At 33.1% G+C, this 15,761-nt stretch overlaps 1 protein-coding gene across 1 annotated transcript in view; it reads left to right on the top strand.

The window, feature by feature from the left end:
- The window catches only part of IL1RAPL1 (interleukin 1 receptor accessory protein like 1), a 1,500,378-nt gene that overhangs the window by 525,775 nt on the left and 958,842 nt on the right, over positions 1-15,761 (top strand). The gene's annotated exons all lie outside the window — the stretch shown is intronic.

Here is a 15,761-nt window from a genome sequence, read left to right as displayed (position 1 = left end):
CTGCTATGAAATAAATGCCATCCCTGCCTCTTTAATCATCTGTCAGGATACATTATGTCCTTGTCAATATCAAGGGGCAAACACAGTCATCAATCTGCAAGTGGTGAAATTAGGGAATCATTTCACTATCCAGGTGACTGTTAATTGAAATACATCTTTATTGCCTTTTCCTCTCCTTTTAATTTCCTTACGTTGTTTCCCTTCTGTGAAAGTGATAGATATATAGTATTGTTTTTAAGAGTAAAAACATAAATATATGTTTGTATACATATATAATGCATTATAAGGTTATTTGCCATTATGACGATTTCTGGGTATCACACTATAAATGTTATATAGTTAAACTTAGCCTGCATGGATTAGGGTAAATAAGAAATAGCTACTATAAATTTAGCCAAGTGTTCATTTTCTAAAGTGACTGCTTTATGTTTATGCAAAGTGGAAGCAGCAGACTATCCAACTCTTTAAGACAAACAAAATATTGACTTCTAAAAAGGTTCATTTAGGACCTAAAAACAGTTTAAATTTTATAAGCTAAAACTGCTATTCTTTTTTTGTCAAAAGAAGGGGTTTTTTTTACAATTAATTTTATGAATTGGTGATATATTTGCTGCACATTTTATTTAATTTAAATTACCATTTAATTCTTAAGTTAAGATTTTGCCTGTAAAGTCAATATGAGTTAATATTGTGCCATGGAATCTAGACACGCACATGTACATGCATACACACATCATACACACACCTATATACATACACATACATGGCATGTTTATATACACATACATTATGCATCCAGACATTTCTGTGTTGTGTGTGTGTGTCTGTATGTGTGTGTGTATGTGTGTGTGTGTGTGTGTAATACAACTCCTCTTTCCAACTAGGTACCTAAAAGCAATTTGCCAGACTAAAAAAATAAACCTTAAGACATTTATTTCCTGATTGGTGAGTCTCTCACCCTGTCATTTCAGAATGGTCTTGGGCCATGCTCACATAAGCTGAGTACTAGCAAATTGACTTTTTGGAGTCTTATAAATAACATACCCCAAAGAATAAACCTGAAGCCCTTCAGGGATATGTGATACTACCTCTTAAAGAAATCTATAAGAAATCTCTAATTGTTTTGAAATTTTCCCTTTTAAAAAAGTAAATTTGCCTCTTCACAACTTGCTTTTTTTCAATTATCTGTCTCTTTTCCTTTCTCTTCCTCTTTAAAAGTCTTCTTCAATCACATTCCTTCTTTTTCTGCTCTCTGGGAAAGTCTAGTCCATTTATCATATGATGATCCTTTAAATATGTACAAACTACTATCAAGTGTTTCCTAGATATTTGGCTAGCCTATTCTGTCAATGGATTCTCATATGGTAGTCTGCCATCTTCCTACAACCTTAATTTTATCGAAATTGTATCCTCAAGATACAAATTTATCAATGTCTGTATAAACTGAACACAGTAATCCAGAATATTGACTCAACAGGACAGATTACATTAAGACTATGAGATAATTGCCCAATGCAAGAGAAGAAATTGACCTCAGAGTATAACAGATGGTTTACTTCTGTTCAAGAATATCCCTTCTCCAATTCCTTATAAATGGTACTTTCTATTGGTTGGTTGGTTGGTTGGTTCTTGTTCTTCACTTTCGAAGAAGACCAAAAAGTTATCACCACATTAGAAATAAGTTACAGTGTGTCTGACTGTGGCTGATCAAACCAACACTAGCTCATAATGCTCTACCACAGGTTGGACAAAAATAGTACAAGTGAACATCTGGGATGAGTTCTCTAAAACTTGTCCATCTCACATTTCTTTTGAGTTGCCTAAAGTCTGCCTTGCTCATAGAGTGCAGCACCTTCTCTGATGAGGGCATGCCATGCTGGGTGATCCTGTGCCAGTGTCTCTCATGTTTTACATCAATTCCAAAGTTCTCAAGAGAAAGATCTTTAGAGTTTCCTTGTATTGCTTTTTCAGACCCTAACTGTGAGCAATTACCCTGGGTGAATTCTCCATGAAATAGTCTTTTTGGTGAGGATACATTTGGCATTTGAATGTGACCAGTCCATTGGAGTTGTACTGTTTGTAAAAATTTTGGAATACTTTTTAGTTTAGCTTGAGAAAGGATCTCAGAGTCTGGTGTCTTATCCTGCCAGGTGATTTTCAGAATGTTCCTAAGGAAATTTAAGTGGAAACTATTCCATTTTTCTGGTATGGTGCTGGTAGACTGTCTGGGTTTCACAGGCATATGCCATTGAGGTCAGCACAATGACTCTGGAGACCTTATATTTGGTGGTTAGTCTAATACCTCTTCTCTCCCACACTTTCTTTTGGAGCCTTCCGACTATTGAGCTAGCTCTGGCAATGCAAATATCAACTTCACAATCAATGTGTATTTCATGGGAAAGTATACTACCAAGGTAAATGAATTTATCCACAGTATTCAAAACTTCTCCTTTTTCTGTAATCAATGGTTCCATATTTGGATGGTGTGGTGCTAGCTTATGGAACACCTATTTTCTTGGTGTTGATTGTTTAAGGCAAAATTAGCAAAAGCAGGAAAGAATAGATCCATAATTTGCTTATAATCTATACATACTCAACCTATACAATTCAGAGACTACATTGAGTGTGCAGTCATCTGCAAACAGAAAATCATGTGCTAAAATTCCCTCTACACTGGTCTTGGCTTGTAGCCTTTTTAAGTTGAAGAATTTACTATCAGTGTGGTAGCAAACCTTAATGCCTCTGATCATCCTCAGTGAAGACATTTGTTAACATAGTTGAAAACATCATTGGAAGAAGAACACAAACTTGTTTCACTCCAATGGGGACCAGGAAATCATGAGAGCATTGTCTACTATTCAGAACCTGGGCAAATATGCTGTCATATAATTGATGTACAATATTGATGAACTTCTCTAGGAATCAAATTTTGACATAATTTTCCATAAACCCTCATGACTATTGGTATCAAAGTCCTCGATCAGTTCTACAAATATTATATACAGATCTCTATTGCACCCCTGGCATTTTTCCTGGAGTTGTTGGGCAGCAAACACCAGTCAACTCTTTTTTGACCCTTTCTGGAACCACTCTGGCTCCCAGGTAAGGATTAGCCTTTTAAGGACTCTGGCAGGAGTGGGGTTGCTCCTATTACTCTCTGGATTTCTAGGCAAAACAGAAATAATTGTTGTTTGAAATCATACTATGGTCAAGTGGGTTTATCCTGGGACCCAATGTTGATGACTCTCCTTGACCCTGAGAATCTTCCCTTCCCAGGCTGATTTTTATTTTGGATTATGCAAAAAAAGCCTTCTTTTCTTTCTCAAGTGCCTTAATCAGTGAGATACACTGAGGTGCTTATTCCCCAATGTTTTTTTTTCCTTCTTTTTTTTTGGAAATAGTACTTTTTGGTCTCTTTGCTTCATTTCTCACTCTTCCTCACCTAAATGACTAAATGAGTTTTACCTCAGTCAAACGGTGACCGGGGAAAGGCATAAAAACAGTTGTTGTGATTCATATCTGACTACTGGACCCAAATCACTTCAGTGAAGGAAATGAAACTGGTGACTACACAACACTCTTTCACTTAAACCCAACTTACTTGCATGCCTTGGTATCACAACCATGATGCTATGGCTTTCTTTGAGAGGAAGAACAAATAAAAAACATCAGCAACTTAATTGGAGCCTTACAACAACTCTGGATAGAGAACAAGACTGAAGTTTAGAGAAGCATAGTACCTTGCACAATTTCACATACGTGTCAGAGGGCAGATTTGAAGATTCCTGATTTCAGCTTCTGGATTTTTTCAAATATAATTTTTCAAATATATTTTTTTCAAATATAATAAACTGTTATATTTCATTCATATAGATCATATCATCTAATTTGATCCTAATAAACTGTGACAAGACTTAATTTATATTATTTTATAGCTGCATTTATATTTATTTCATGAAAATGTAGAAGAGGAAACTATTAGAGTTGAAAGGGGATACATTGAGGCTGAGTATCTAAATAGAACCACAGCATCCCAACCACCAATTTATTAAACAGGATATAACAGAGATATTTTTCCTATGTCAATTTTGGTTGAAATCACAAGAAGACATGATTTAAAATTCAATTTAAATAGAAGATATTTTGTTAAGTTCTGAAAAATGACAGCTCCTTGCAGTGGGAGGTGATGCAATCATTGTCTAAGGTGTGTAGTGATAAAGAATCTTGACAAAAAAATCCAGATTGAGCTTAATGAAAATTGCTTTGAAATCCTATAATATCCCCAGTTGAAATATTCGAGTTCAGAGGAATAACAAAAGATGTGCATCGGGGCAGAAAAAAAGTTGAAAATATATGTTAAAGTCCTGATGAAAATCCCAAGTTAGATCTCATTCTTTTTGACTGTCAATCTGTCTTAATGAATTCCTTCCTAAATCTCTCAGGTTTTTCATGGTTTTCTTTATCTTTCTGGTTAGAAAGTTCTCTGTAAATTATATTTTTAATGTTCATAAGATATTGTACATCTTGATACTCTAGGAAAGCATTTGTATTTTATTTATTTTCTTATTCTGGCAGAGCTCTTTATTTGACTCTATGAATTAAAAATAGCTATGCAGTGATTTGATTCCATTGCTTCATTTTAATCAAATATAGATATATAACTTAATAGATGCTATTATTGTTTGGAAATTATTGAAAAAATACTATTTATGAAATTTTAGATGATATGAACTATTTTAACAAACCTAAAATAGAAATATATTTCCTGTTACTTCAGCCTTTTACTCTGAGGTATTCAAAGTAATTCGCATTTCCCTTATTTAAAAAAAATAAACAATAATCCAATAGTTCTGAACAATGATTAGTAAATCCGATCTAAATTCAGAAATCTCAAATGCAGATACTGAAAAGATATAATAAATCCAGGGACAGTCACATGGTGTTCATTGAAACTACTACTGTGAATTGAATGTTTTTAAAACAATGCCTTGGATAATAAGAAAGATGAGCTAGGTTGGAGATCATGTATGAGTTATTTTAGGGTAAATTATATATTAATAACTCGAGTGACTTTTTTACCATCTCATTTGATATGGTCTTTTTTGTTGCTTGCTAAAATGGTTAGGTGTAGGTAGGTGGTGCAGTGGATAGAGTACCTTCCAGAAGACTCATTTTCCTGAGTTAAAATGTGGCCTCAGTGTGCAAGTCACTTAAGTCTGATTGCCTCAATTTCTTCTATAAAATGAAATGGAGGAGGAATTGGCAAATTATGCCCATATTTTTACTAAGAAATCCCCACATAGTGTCATGAAAAATAGGATAGAATTGCAAATTACTGAACAAGAAGAATGGTTAAAAATCTTTCTGCTAAATTTTAAATGTTTTGTTTGATATATAATAGATTCTTATTAAACAATTTTTTTTGGTTTAATTTAAATTAGGGCCGTCTAACCTTACTTTTAAAAGCTTTTATTAGGTCAGCTTTGTGGTGCAGTGGATAGAACACTGGCCCTGGAATCAGAAGTACCTGAGTTCAAATCCTGCCTCAGACACTTAATAATTACCTTAGCTGTGTGAGCTTGGGCAAGCCATTTAAAACCCATTGCCTTGCAAAAAAAACTTAATTAAAAAATAAAAGTTTTTATTGAAACAAGAGACAATATATGTAATTTATCATTTTAGTGTAAGCTCTGCAATAGCTAGACTTTTACTAAAACATTTAGTAAATTCACAAGCAAGTTGCATAAAATCACCCTACAGACTGCATTTTGGACAACTGATTTAAATACTATATTATGTGATTTTTTTTGACCATTGAAAATTTTTTGTGAAAATAAGGAATGTTGTAGTGAAGTGGTAGAGAAAATATTTTTGAAACTCTAAAATATTTAAATTGTATTCCAATATTTAAAAGAAAGTCATGCACAAAGTAGGTGATTACTGAATGCTCAGTCACATTTTTCAGAGTTAATGAAATAGAATTGCTCCATTGTGATGAGATAATGAGAAACTCTTGGCAATGAGCAGGTTTATTTTATACCTTCTGATAAAATAAGTATTTTTTCACCATCCATGAATCCTCTTAAGAAATATTCTTAAGAACACTGGATATTTTAAATATGTTGATTGAAATATTCAATACCAAGTTTCACATCTTTCAGAAAACATAGTAATTCAATGATACTAAATAATACATTCAGTATTTTATTTCTTCAACTATCCAAAATGTTTTCCTTAACTAGAGTGCGGGATTTACTTTTTAAAAATTTTTAATGTCCTGAAATTCTTGCCATTATCTGTTATATGTATTATAGATGTTAATTAACTAAATTATCTTCTCAATGTGACTTTATTTTCACTGCAAATTTTAATTGCTTTTATACTATCATTGTTCTGACATATGAAAATGGCAGTCATACTTTTGTCATTTAATATATGATAATTTTCTTCTCCTCTATTTCATAATTACAAAACTTCCCTCCAGTGGTTAGACCAATTTTCCACTTAGGCAATGGAACTCTAGCCCTCTATTCAATAGGGCATTGAATTTGCCAAGTTGGCAAGAACTCTCTTATTAGCTTGAAGAAGACTTGAGACAGAAGCTGTCAACATTTCCTACTTCGGTATTTAAGTGGCTGTGAAAGATGATCATAACATTCAAATGGCATGTTCCAGTCCCATAATAACCTGAGAAAATTAGGCTTAACTAAAGGAGACACATTGCTTTCTCCCCACTGTTTTCTCTCTATGTTTTCTAATGTCTATTGAATTGGTGTGCTTTACATGTGCCTCCTGTTCTTGTCATTTCAAAAGACAGGTTTATACTGATAGTGAATAGGGATCAGCAGTATTTTCTTTCCAAATATATTGATAGTTCTGGCCCAATATATCCTCTCCCCAAAAATAAAGATAAAAAACTGAAAGACAGATAAATGATGATACATGAAAGTTATAAAAGGTGGCTATGAAAAAAAATCCATAACACCATGCATAAGTAGTGGGTCAATCACAAAATATGAGAGAAGATTAACAATGTGATAAATTGGTGTTACTGAGAGACTAAAAAAATGCAAACTATATGAGTGTTGTTCATGTAGGTCATGTGTCTGAGCAGGCTGTTTTACATGTTTCTTGAAATGAGTAGTAATTATGTATTATGAGAGTCACTTCTACTCACCCTTCTCCAAGGGAGAGTGTGGTTCCAGCTAGGAGGGTTTCAATAAGGACAAATGTAAAGTCTATGTATATACATATATAACTATGCATTAGTATTTGTGGATGACAGTCTCTACATATAATTATAAAGTCTCGCTTCTTGCCAAATACCAGATACATAAAGACTAAAAGATAGTCAAGGATATTAAATAATAAATAAGCCCATTTCTCCAAACTGATAGCAAACAAATTCTCTCTCTCCTTTCTCTAAATATATTTGTATGTATGTATACATATATGCACAAATATACACACACAAGTATAGTTTATATATACATAGTATATAACATTGTGCATATGAAGCAGAATATATGTAATATGTGTTTGTGCATGCATATACATATATATATATATATGCCTTTTTTCACCAAATTCCAGGTATCCAAAAAATCACACATAATAAGTAGTGAATAAATTCATTTTTCCAAGCCAATCACAAATACAAATATACACACATACACGCACATACATATACACACACACACATACATATATATATATGCACATATACACACATACACACACATATATCAGAATTTACACAAAGTAAATGAATTCTTCCATTGGGAATGAGCAATATCAACTTATCTGAGGTGAATTGAAATACCTCACTCTCTTAACTTTTGAAAAGGGACATGAATTCAGTTGTTAGCTTCTTCCTTTGCGAACTTCTTCCCAAAGTCTTTCTCTTCCTTGAGGGATCTTGCCATAAAGAGTCTATAATCTTGTGTCAAAGCCAGAAGTCAGGAAATTAAGATCTCTCTTGTCCCAAGTGCTCACAATACTGCACCATTTAGCAAAAAGGAATCTTTCATTAATCTCTCTTATAAGTCAGAAGACATCCTTGGTACTGTCTATTAAATCTCAAATATATGGAAAGGGGGAAAAATGAAGGAATACTATGCACCATGATGTGTAGAAGTATTCTAATTTCAACCAGTAGAGGGAATAATCATACAGATTAATGACAGATTTAACAAAGTAAATCTACAGTGTCCTGTATCATAGTGCAAAGAGTGCTGAGCACCATATGAGAAAGAGCTCAGCTCAAATCTCAGTTCAGTCCTTAACTAACTTTATATGCTAGGTAGTTCATTTAACATCTCTGTGCTTCCATTTACTCACTTATAAAACAAGAGTAATAGTAATAACACTTAATTCAAAGTATTTTTGTGAGGATAAAAAATGGATTATGTATTAAAATGCTTCACAGATTTCTAAGTTTTGTAATTGGCAGTCATTATTACCTGTTATTAACCTTATATAAATTATTATCTTGTTTAATGTTTCTCTTCATGTGCTATCTTATTGTGATCCTAGGAAAGAATTGACAAAGATTTTCCCTTTTATGCTGTATAAAACCTCTCAAGTTTTAAGTATATTTCACTAAAAAATAAAAAAAAAGTCATAAAATGAAATTTGTTTTAAAAATTTATCCCTCATTTTTATGAATCATTTTTCAGATTATATAGTTGTTTCTTTCTTAAATAAATGGCAATTTTCATGCTCTGTGGGCATATTATGTTCTCTGAACATGCTTCCATAAGGATTAACAGGTAAAATAACTATCTAGTACCAAAGTATTGCATATGAGCCATTTTGCTTATAAATAAATTGGTGAACATACATTTATTTTTTAAAATGTTATTTATTTAGACAATGGAGTTAAGTGACTTACCCAAGTTCATGTAGCTAGGCAATTATTTAAGTGTCTGAGGTCAGATTTAAACTCAGATCCTCCTGACTCCAGGCCCGGTGCTGCATCCACTGTGCCACCACCTAGCTGCCCCTCAACATTCAATTATTAAGCACCAAAAGTTAAGAATTCCTGTCCTTGAGGATGTTTAATTCTGTTTAGAAGAATGGTGAAGGCAATATAAATAGATGAGTATACACAAACACCAAAATCAAAATACAAGGAAATCATGAACATTCAATTGTAATAAGAGGAGGGCATAAGTACATGGAGGTCAAGGAAAGACTTTATGTAGGGAGTGGTTTTAAGCTCATTTTCAAAGAAATTAGAGGATTCTAAGACTTCAGAGTGAGAAGGTAATGCATTCCATATATGGATAACAGCAACTGTAAAGATAGCAACATAGATAATTGGAATGTGAAGTATGAGAAGCATCAAGAAGATTTTTCTGACTAAAGCAGAGAGTTTAGAAGTGGAGATATAGTTAATTTTTATAATACATACATATATATATATATATATGTATATATACTATATTTATTTTCCAATTTAATTCATATTCCTTTTTTTTGAGGTAAACAGTATTGAATGAGTTGCCCAGGATCACACAACTAGAAAGAGTCTGAGGTCAAACTTGAACCCAGATCTCTTGATTCCAGGGCTGCTGATGTATCCACTAAGCCACCTAGCTGTCCCAAGTTATATTTGATCTTTTTTTTAAAGTTTTTGCAAGGCAAATGGGGTTAAGTGGCTTGCCCAAGGCCACACAGCTAGGTAATTATCAAGTGTCTGAGATCGGATTTGAACCCAGGTACTCCTGACTCCAGGGCCGGTACATTATCCATTGCTCCACCTAGAGTAGAAGAAGAAGATAAACAGAACCCAGATTTCAAAAAATTAAAATAAAACATTAACTTTGCAAATCTGAGTCACTGGAAAAATGGCATTGCCCTTGACAGAGAGAAATAGGTAATTTTAGAGGAGAAGTAGGTGGGTATTTGAAGAAAGATGAGTTCTATTTTTTATTAATGAGGATATTATGCTTAAGGTACAATCAGTTTAGAATCTCCAATAGACAGCTGAAGGTTATATCTGGAGTTTGGGAAACAGATGAGGGTTAATCTGGACATAATATTCTAGAGATAAACCCATGGAAGCAGATCAGATCACAAGTTGAGAGTATAAAGAAAAAGGAAAAAAGAGCAAAGATTTGTGCCAGACACAGTTAGGAGGCATAAAGAATCAGTAAAAGAGGAAAGAAAGAAGTAGTCAAAAAAAAATAGGAGAAATGAAAGAGAGTCAGCAGTATTGTCTATTATATGCCAGACCTTTAAGTGGTGGGGGATATCAAAAGAGGTATAAGTCAGTACTGCCCTCAGGGAATTTACAGTGTATCAAGGGAGAGAAAATGCAAATTAATATAAACATAGCAAGCCATATATAAGATAAACAAGAGACAATTTTAAGATGGGAAAATTGGGGAAAAAAGAGGAGTTGGTTAGGGAATGCTTCCCACAAAACATGAAATTTTAATTGAAAGACTGAAAGATCAGTAGTCAGAGTAGAGAAATGGGGTAAATCAGAGAAAATGTCCTAAAATTTTGGGAGACACAGAGAAATTGTTTCTGAAACAGCCAGAAGACCAGTGTCACTGGATCCAAAAAATATGCGTTGGGAAATAAGGTGATAGTGAGCCACTGGAGTTTATTGATTATAGGGGAATGACATGATCAGACCTTCATTTTAGGAAATTCACTTTAATGACCCAATGGTGAGTGAATTGAATTGGGGAGAGATGTGAGGCAGGAAGATCCAAAGGTAGACTATTGAAGTAATTAAGGTATGAGGTTACAAGGGCCTGAATTACTGTGTCAGAGGAAAATAGGGGGAATATTAGAGAAATGTTACAAAACTGAAATCAATAGACATTTGGCACAACTTTAATATGTGGAGTAAGAGATAGTAAAGAATCCAGAATGATTTCTAGGTTATGCACCTGAGGGATAAGGAAGATAGTATTGTCCTGCACAGTAACAGGAAAGTTGGGGGGGGGGGAAGCATTTGAGGAAAAGATGAGTTCTGTTTTGCACATACTGAGTTTAAGAACCTAGTGAATATCCAGTTCAAGATGTCTGAAATGCAGTTGGAAATGTGATATTGGAAGTCAACAGAGAGATTGGTGCAGGAAAGATAGATTTGAGAATCATTAGTATAGAGATCATAAATGAAGCTGTGACAACAGATGAGAACACCAACTGAAGTAGTTTAGAGGGAGAAGAGGAGAAAGCCCAAAACATAACCCTGAAATATACTTAGAAATTGGAATCTGAAGGAGGAGCTAGCAACAAGGGCAGTCAGAGAAGAACCATTCAGATGGGGGGAAGAGGAGAAACTAGCATCCCAAAAATTTTAAGAGAGAATGATCAACAATATCAAAGCATGCTGAGAAGTCAAGAAAATTACAAAGAGTAGAGTATAACTAAAACAATTGAACAGCAATAACAACAGAACTGCAGTCAAAGTGAAGGAGTGATTTATAGCATTTTATGTTTAAATGATGCTCTGCTCAGGAGATCATCTTATAATATTGCTATTAATTTGTCCACAGTACATTTCTCTTTGCATCATCTCATCTAAGTTTTCAAGGCTTTTCTGAGAGCATCCTGCTCATCATTTCTTATAGCACAATAGCATTTCATCATAATCATATACCGCAATTTATTCAGGCATTTCATATTCAATGGACATCCCTTCAATTTCCAATTCTTTGCCACCAGAAAAGAACTGTTATAAATATTTTTACTTCTATACAACCTTTTACTTTTTGTTCTTTTATCTCTTTTGGGATACAGATGCAGTAGTAATATATATATAACTAGGTCAAAGGATTTTATGGTCCTTTAGAAATAATTTCAAATTGTTCTACATAATGGTTGAATCAATTCACAGCTCTACCTACAGTACAATTACTTCTAACTTTTCTCATATCCCCTTCAATATTTGTCATTTTCCTTTACTGTCCTACTAACCAATCTAATAGATTTGAGGTATTAGAGTAGAATTGTTTAATTTTTATTTCTACAATCAATAGTGAATTAGAGCATTTTTTAAATCTGGCTTTAGATAGCTTGATTAAATCATCTGAAAACTGTTCATATCTTCCGATCATTTGTCAACTAACTTATTATAATTTTGACTCAGGTCTCTGTAAGGGAAGAGTTTGCTTTATTTTTTCAGTTAGTATTGCTAACCGTATTTCTCTCCCCCTCATTTCTTCTATTCTCTCTTTCTAACTCTGTCCCTCCTCAAAAGTGTTTTGTTTCTGACTATCCACTACCTCAATCTACTCTCCCTTCTATTACCCCCACCCTTTTCTTATCCCTTTCCCTTCCTACTTTTCTATATGGTAAGATAGATTTCTATACCCCCATAGAGTGTGTATTTTATTCCCTCATTGAGCCAATTCTGATGAGAGTAAGATTCACTCACAACTCACCTTCCTCCTCTTCCTTGCTTCTGTGAAAGCTTTTTCTTGCCTCTTTTCTGTAGATAATATATCCCATTCTATTTCTCTTTTTCCCTTTCTTTAAGTACATTTCTCTAATTTATTCTTATTTTTTGATGTCATCTCTTCATATTCAATTCACACTTATGAATTAAAAGTTTCACTTTTCCATATAGGATTGTAAACAGATTTACTTTAATAATTCCTCCTGATTTCCCTTTCCTATTTACCTTTTCATGCTTTTCTTGAGTCTTATTTTTGAGGAGAATTTTCCATTCAACTCTGGTCTTTTTATCAAGAATTCTTGAAAGACCTATATTTCATTTAATAACCATTTTCCCTTGAGGGTTTATACTTGGTTTTGCTAGTAGGTGATTCTTGATTGTAATCCTAGCTTCCTTGGCCTCTGTAATATCATAGTTCAAGTTTTTGATCCTTTAATATAGAAGCTACCAAATCTTGAATTATCTTGACTATGGATTCAGGATAGTAGAATTGTTGGATTTTCCCCCCAATTATTTACAATATTTTTTTCTTGACCTAGGAGTTCTGGAATTTGGCTACAATATTCCTTGGAGTTTTCAGTTTGGGATCTCTTTCTGGAGGTGATCAATAGAGTCATCAAATGACAATTTCATCCTCTGACTCTAGGATATCAGGATAGTCTCCCTTCATAATTTTTGTGTGATAATATATAGAGTTTTTAATCATAACTTTCAAATAATCTAATACTTTAAAAATTATCTCTCCTGGATCTATTTTCCAGGTTTTTTTCCCAAAGAGATATTTCACTTTTTGAATTTGTTTTATTGTTTTTTGTTTCTCACAAAGTCATTAGTTTCCAATTGATCATTTCTAATTTTTAAGGAATTATTTAATAATAATTACCTAGTTGTGTGACCTTGAGCAAGTCACTTAACCTTATTGCCTTGTGAAAAACAAAAAAAATAGATTTGGTCAAATGGGGAAAAAAGGTACCAAATCTCAATGAAGAAAATAATTCCTGAACTCAGTTCCTCCTTACTCCAGGATGGGTGTTCTAACAATGCTATTTTTTGAGTTTTTTTCCCTTTAGTAAATTCTTGTGCTTCTTTTTCCACTTGTTTTTTTTTAAAACATTCTATTCCTCTTTGACTTTTTTCCCTCTTATCATTTGACCTAGTCTGTTTTGAATGAACCCTATCTCTGAAACACACTCTTTATTTACTTCTACCCCTTACAATCTCTGGCTTTCACAAAAGTACAGCTTAGTTTCCACCTCCTATCCAGGATGTTTCATTAATTCCCTCTTCTTCTCTCCAATTTATGACACTATCTCTTTCTTAAAAAAATGTTATTCATACTTTATATTTATGCAATTGAATTGTGTGTATTCTCTATGCCTTAATAGTCTAAGTTCCTTGAGAAAGGAGACATGTTCTTTTTATTCTTGTATACAGCACCTAGAAAGGTTTTTTGCATAGAATAGGAACCATATTTGTTGAATTCTAATGCAAACCATTTTAGGAAAGGCATTGGGGGACAGTTAAGTTATTCACTGTATGCCTTCTCTCCATAGGAATTCATTTAGCCATAGAAGGCAATCTACTATTTCAGGAAAAGGGAAGAGAATAAGTATTATATAAATCATATAAATAATTTTATAAATTATATTAGGTGTCTGAGTTTGGATTTGATCTCAGGTCCTCCTGACTATATAAATTATATAAATATATATAAATTATATAAATATTATATGAATACTTCTCTTTTTCTGATATAGTAAATACCTACTATGTGACAGACTCTATATTAACTGCTTTACAAATATAATCTCATTTGATTCTCAAAACAACCCTGTGAGGCAGTAGCTGTTATTAGCCTAATTGTATACTTGAAGAAACTGAAACAAATAGATAATAAGTGACTTGCCTCAGGTCACACAACTAGTAGGCATCTGAAGCTGAATTTGAAGATAAGTTTTCCTTACTCTTAGAGTAGCCCTAGCAGTTTGTAAATTATTGCACTTTTTAAAGCTGAAGAGAAATTGAACATCAATATTTTCCATCATTTGATTTTGAATTTGTATTTGTGACAAATTGTTAACTTCAGGGAAGAGTTTTTTAACTGAGTCCCTCATCTATTTTACAGAAATAAAATGCACAAACTGTTATTGTAGACTTCCCCAAATGGTTAGCTTTCTCTTTCAATGACAGCTTGCAAATTGTCACATTATCAAATGTAAATGAATTGTTTCTTGGTTATATGTTAATTGGCAAAATTTCTAGGTGAGAGATTAACTAGGATGTGACACATGGCATAAGTGGGAATTTGAGGTTTTTGAATTGCTTTGAACTGACTGTCATTCAAACATAATTTTCATTGCAATAGGAAGCTGTCCTGTTCTTCAGGGTATCTATCTCAGTTGTAGCATATAGAGTATGAAGACTATTTAAAGACCTCTGTACTCATTCCCTCAAAAAATATAAATATTTAGTATATTGTTATATTGTCTGTCTTCATAGAGACAGTGAATGTGTATCTCCTTGAGTTGAGGAAGCAACTTTTGTTTACTTTTTTCCTTCTGAATTTAATATATGTGAATAAAATATATGCAGAACAAAAAGATAATTTGTTAAACTTTGAGATTATCTTCAATGTTTAAATATATATTCAAGTAATTATAGTAATAACAAAATGTGCTGTTTATTCCTGTCCTTTTTGGAATTATCTTCTGTTCTCTTATGCACATTTTAATGGTTCATGGATAGCTTTTTTTTAAACTTCTTTTAATCATTGTATCTACCCAGCAACTCCCTTTAACCTCCTGAAATTAACCTAAACTCTTATTTTGCTTTCAATATAGTCAAACAAAACTATCCCACACATTGTCTGTTTCCTGTAAATATATGTCTTTCCTTATCCCTAGTTCATTGCCTTTCTAATAAGAAGCAGGAGGCATCTTTTATCAGCAGTTCTGGGAGGTAATAAATGATCACTACATTTATGAGAGTTCTTAATTTTGTAAGACTTCGAAATGTTGATCAGCGTAATGATTTAAGGAGCTATCTCTGTCTGTCACTAATAAATTAGGGGGGGAAGTAGAATATGCATTTTTCCAAACTATTATTCCTTTCTTTTTTACATCCTATGGGACATATTCAATGGGCAGAATTGACAGATTATTACTGAGAAACAGAATGTTGTAGTAGTTAGAAGAGTATTCTTGGAGGCGGGAAAGCTTTGGTCCATCTTGCTTCTGAGTCACACTGGTTATGAGACTATTGGAAAACCATTCACCTTTTTACATTATAGTCAACTTTAAATTTGTAAGTAAAATATGAACAATTACAATCTGTATCAATG

This window comes from Macrotis lagotis, chromosome 1 (assembly GCF_037893015.1).
Source record: "Macrotis lagotis isolate mMagLag1 chromosome 1, bilby.v1.9.chrom.fasta, whole genome shotgun sequence".
Taxonomy (NCBI): Eukaryota; Metazoa; Chordata; class Mammalia; order Peramelemorphia; family Peramelidae; genus Macrotis; species Macrotis lagotis.
This window is presented reverse-complemented; position numbering and strand designations above follow the sequence as displayed.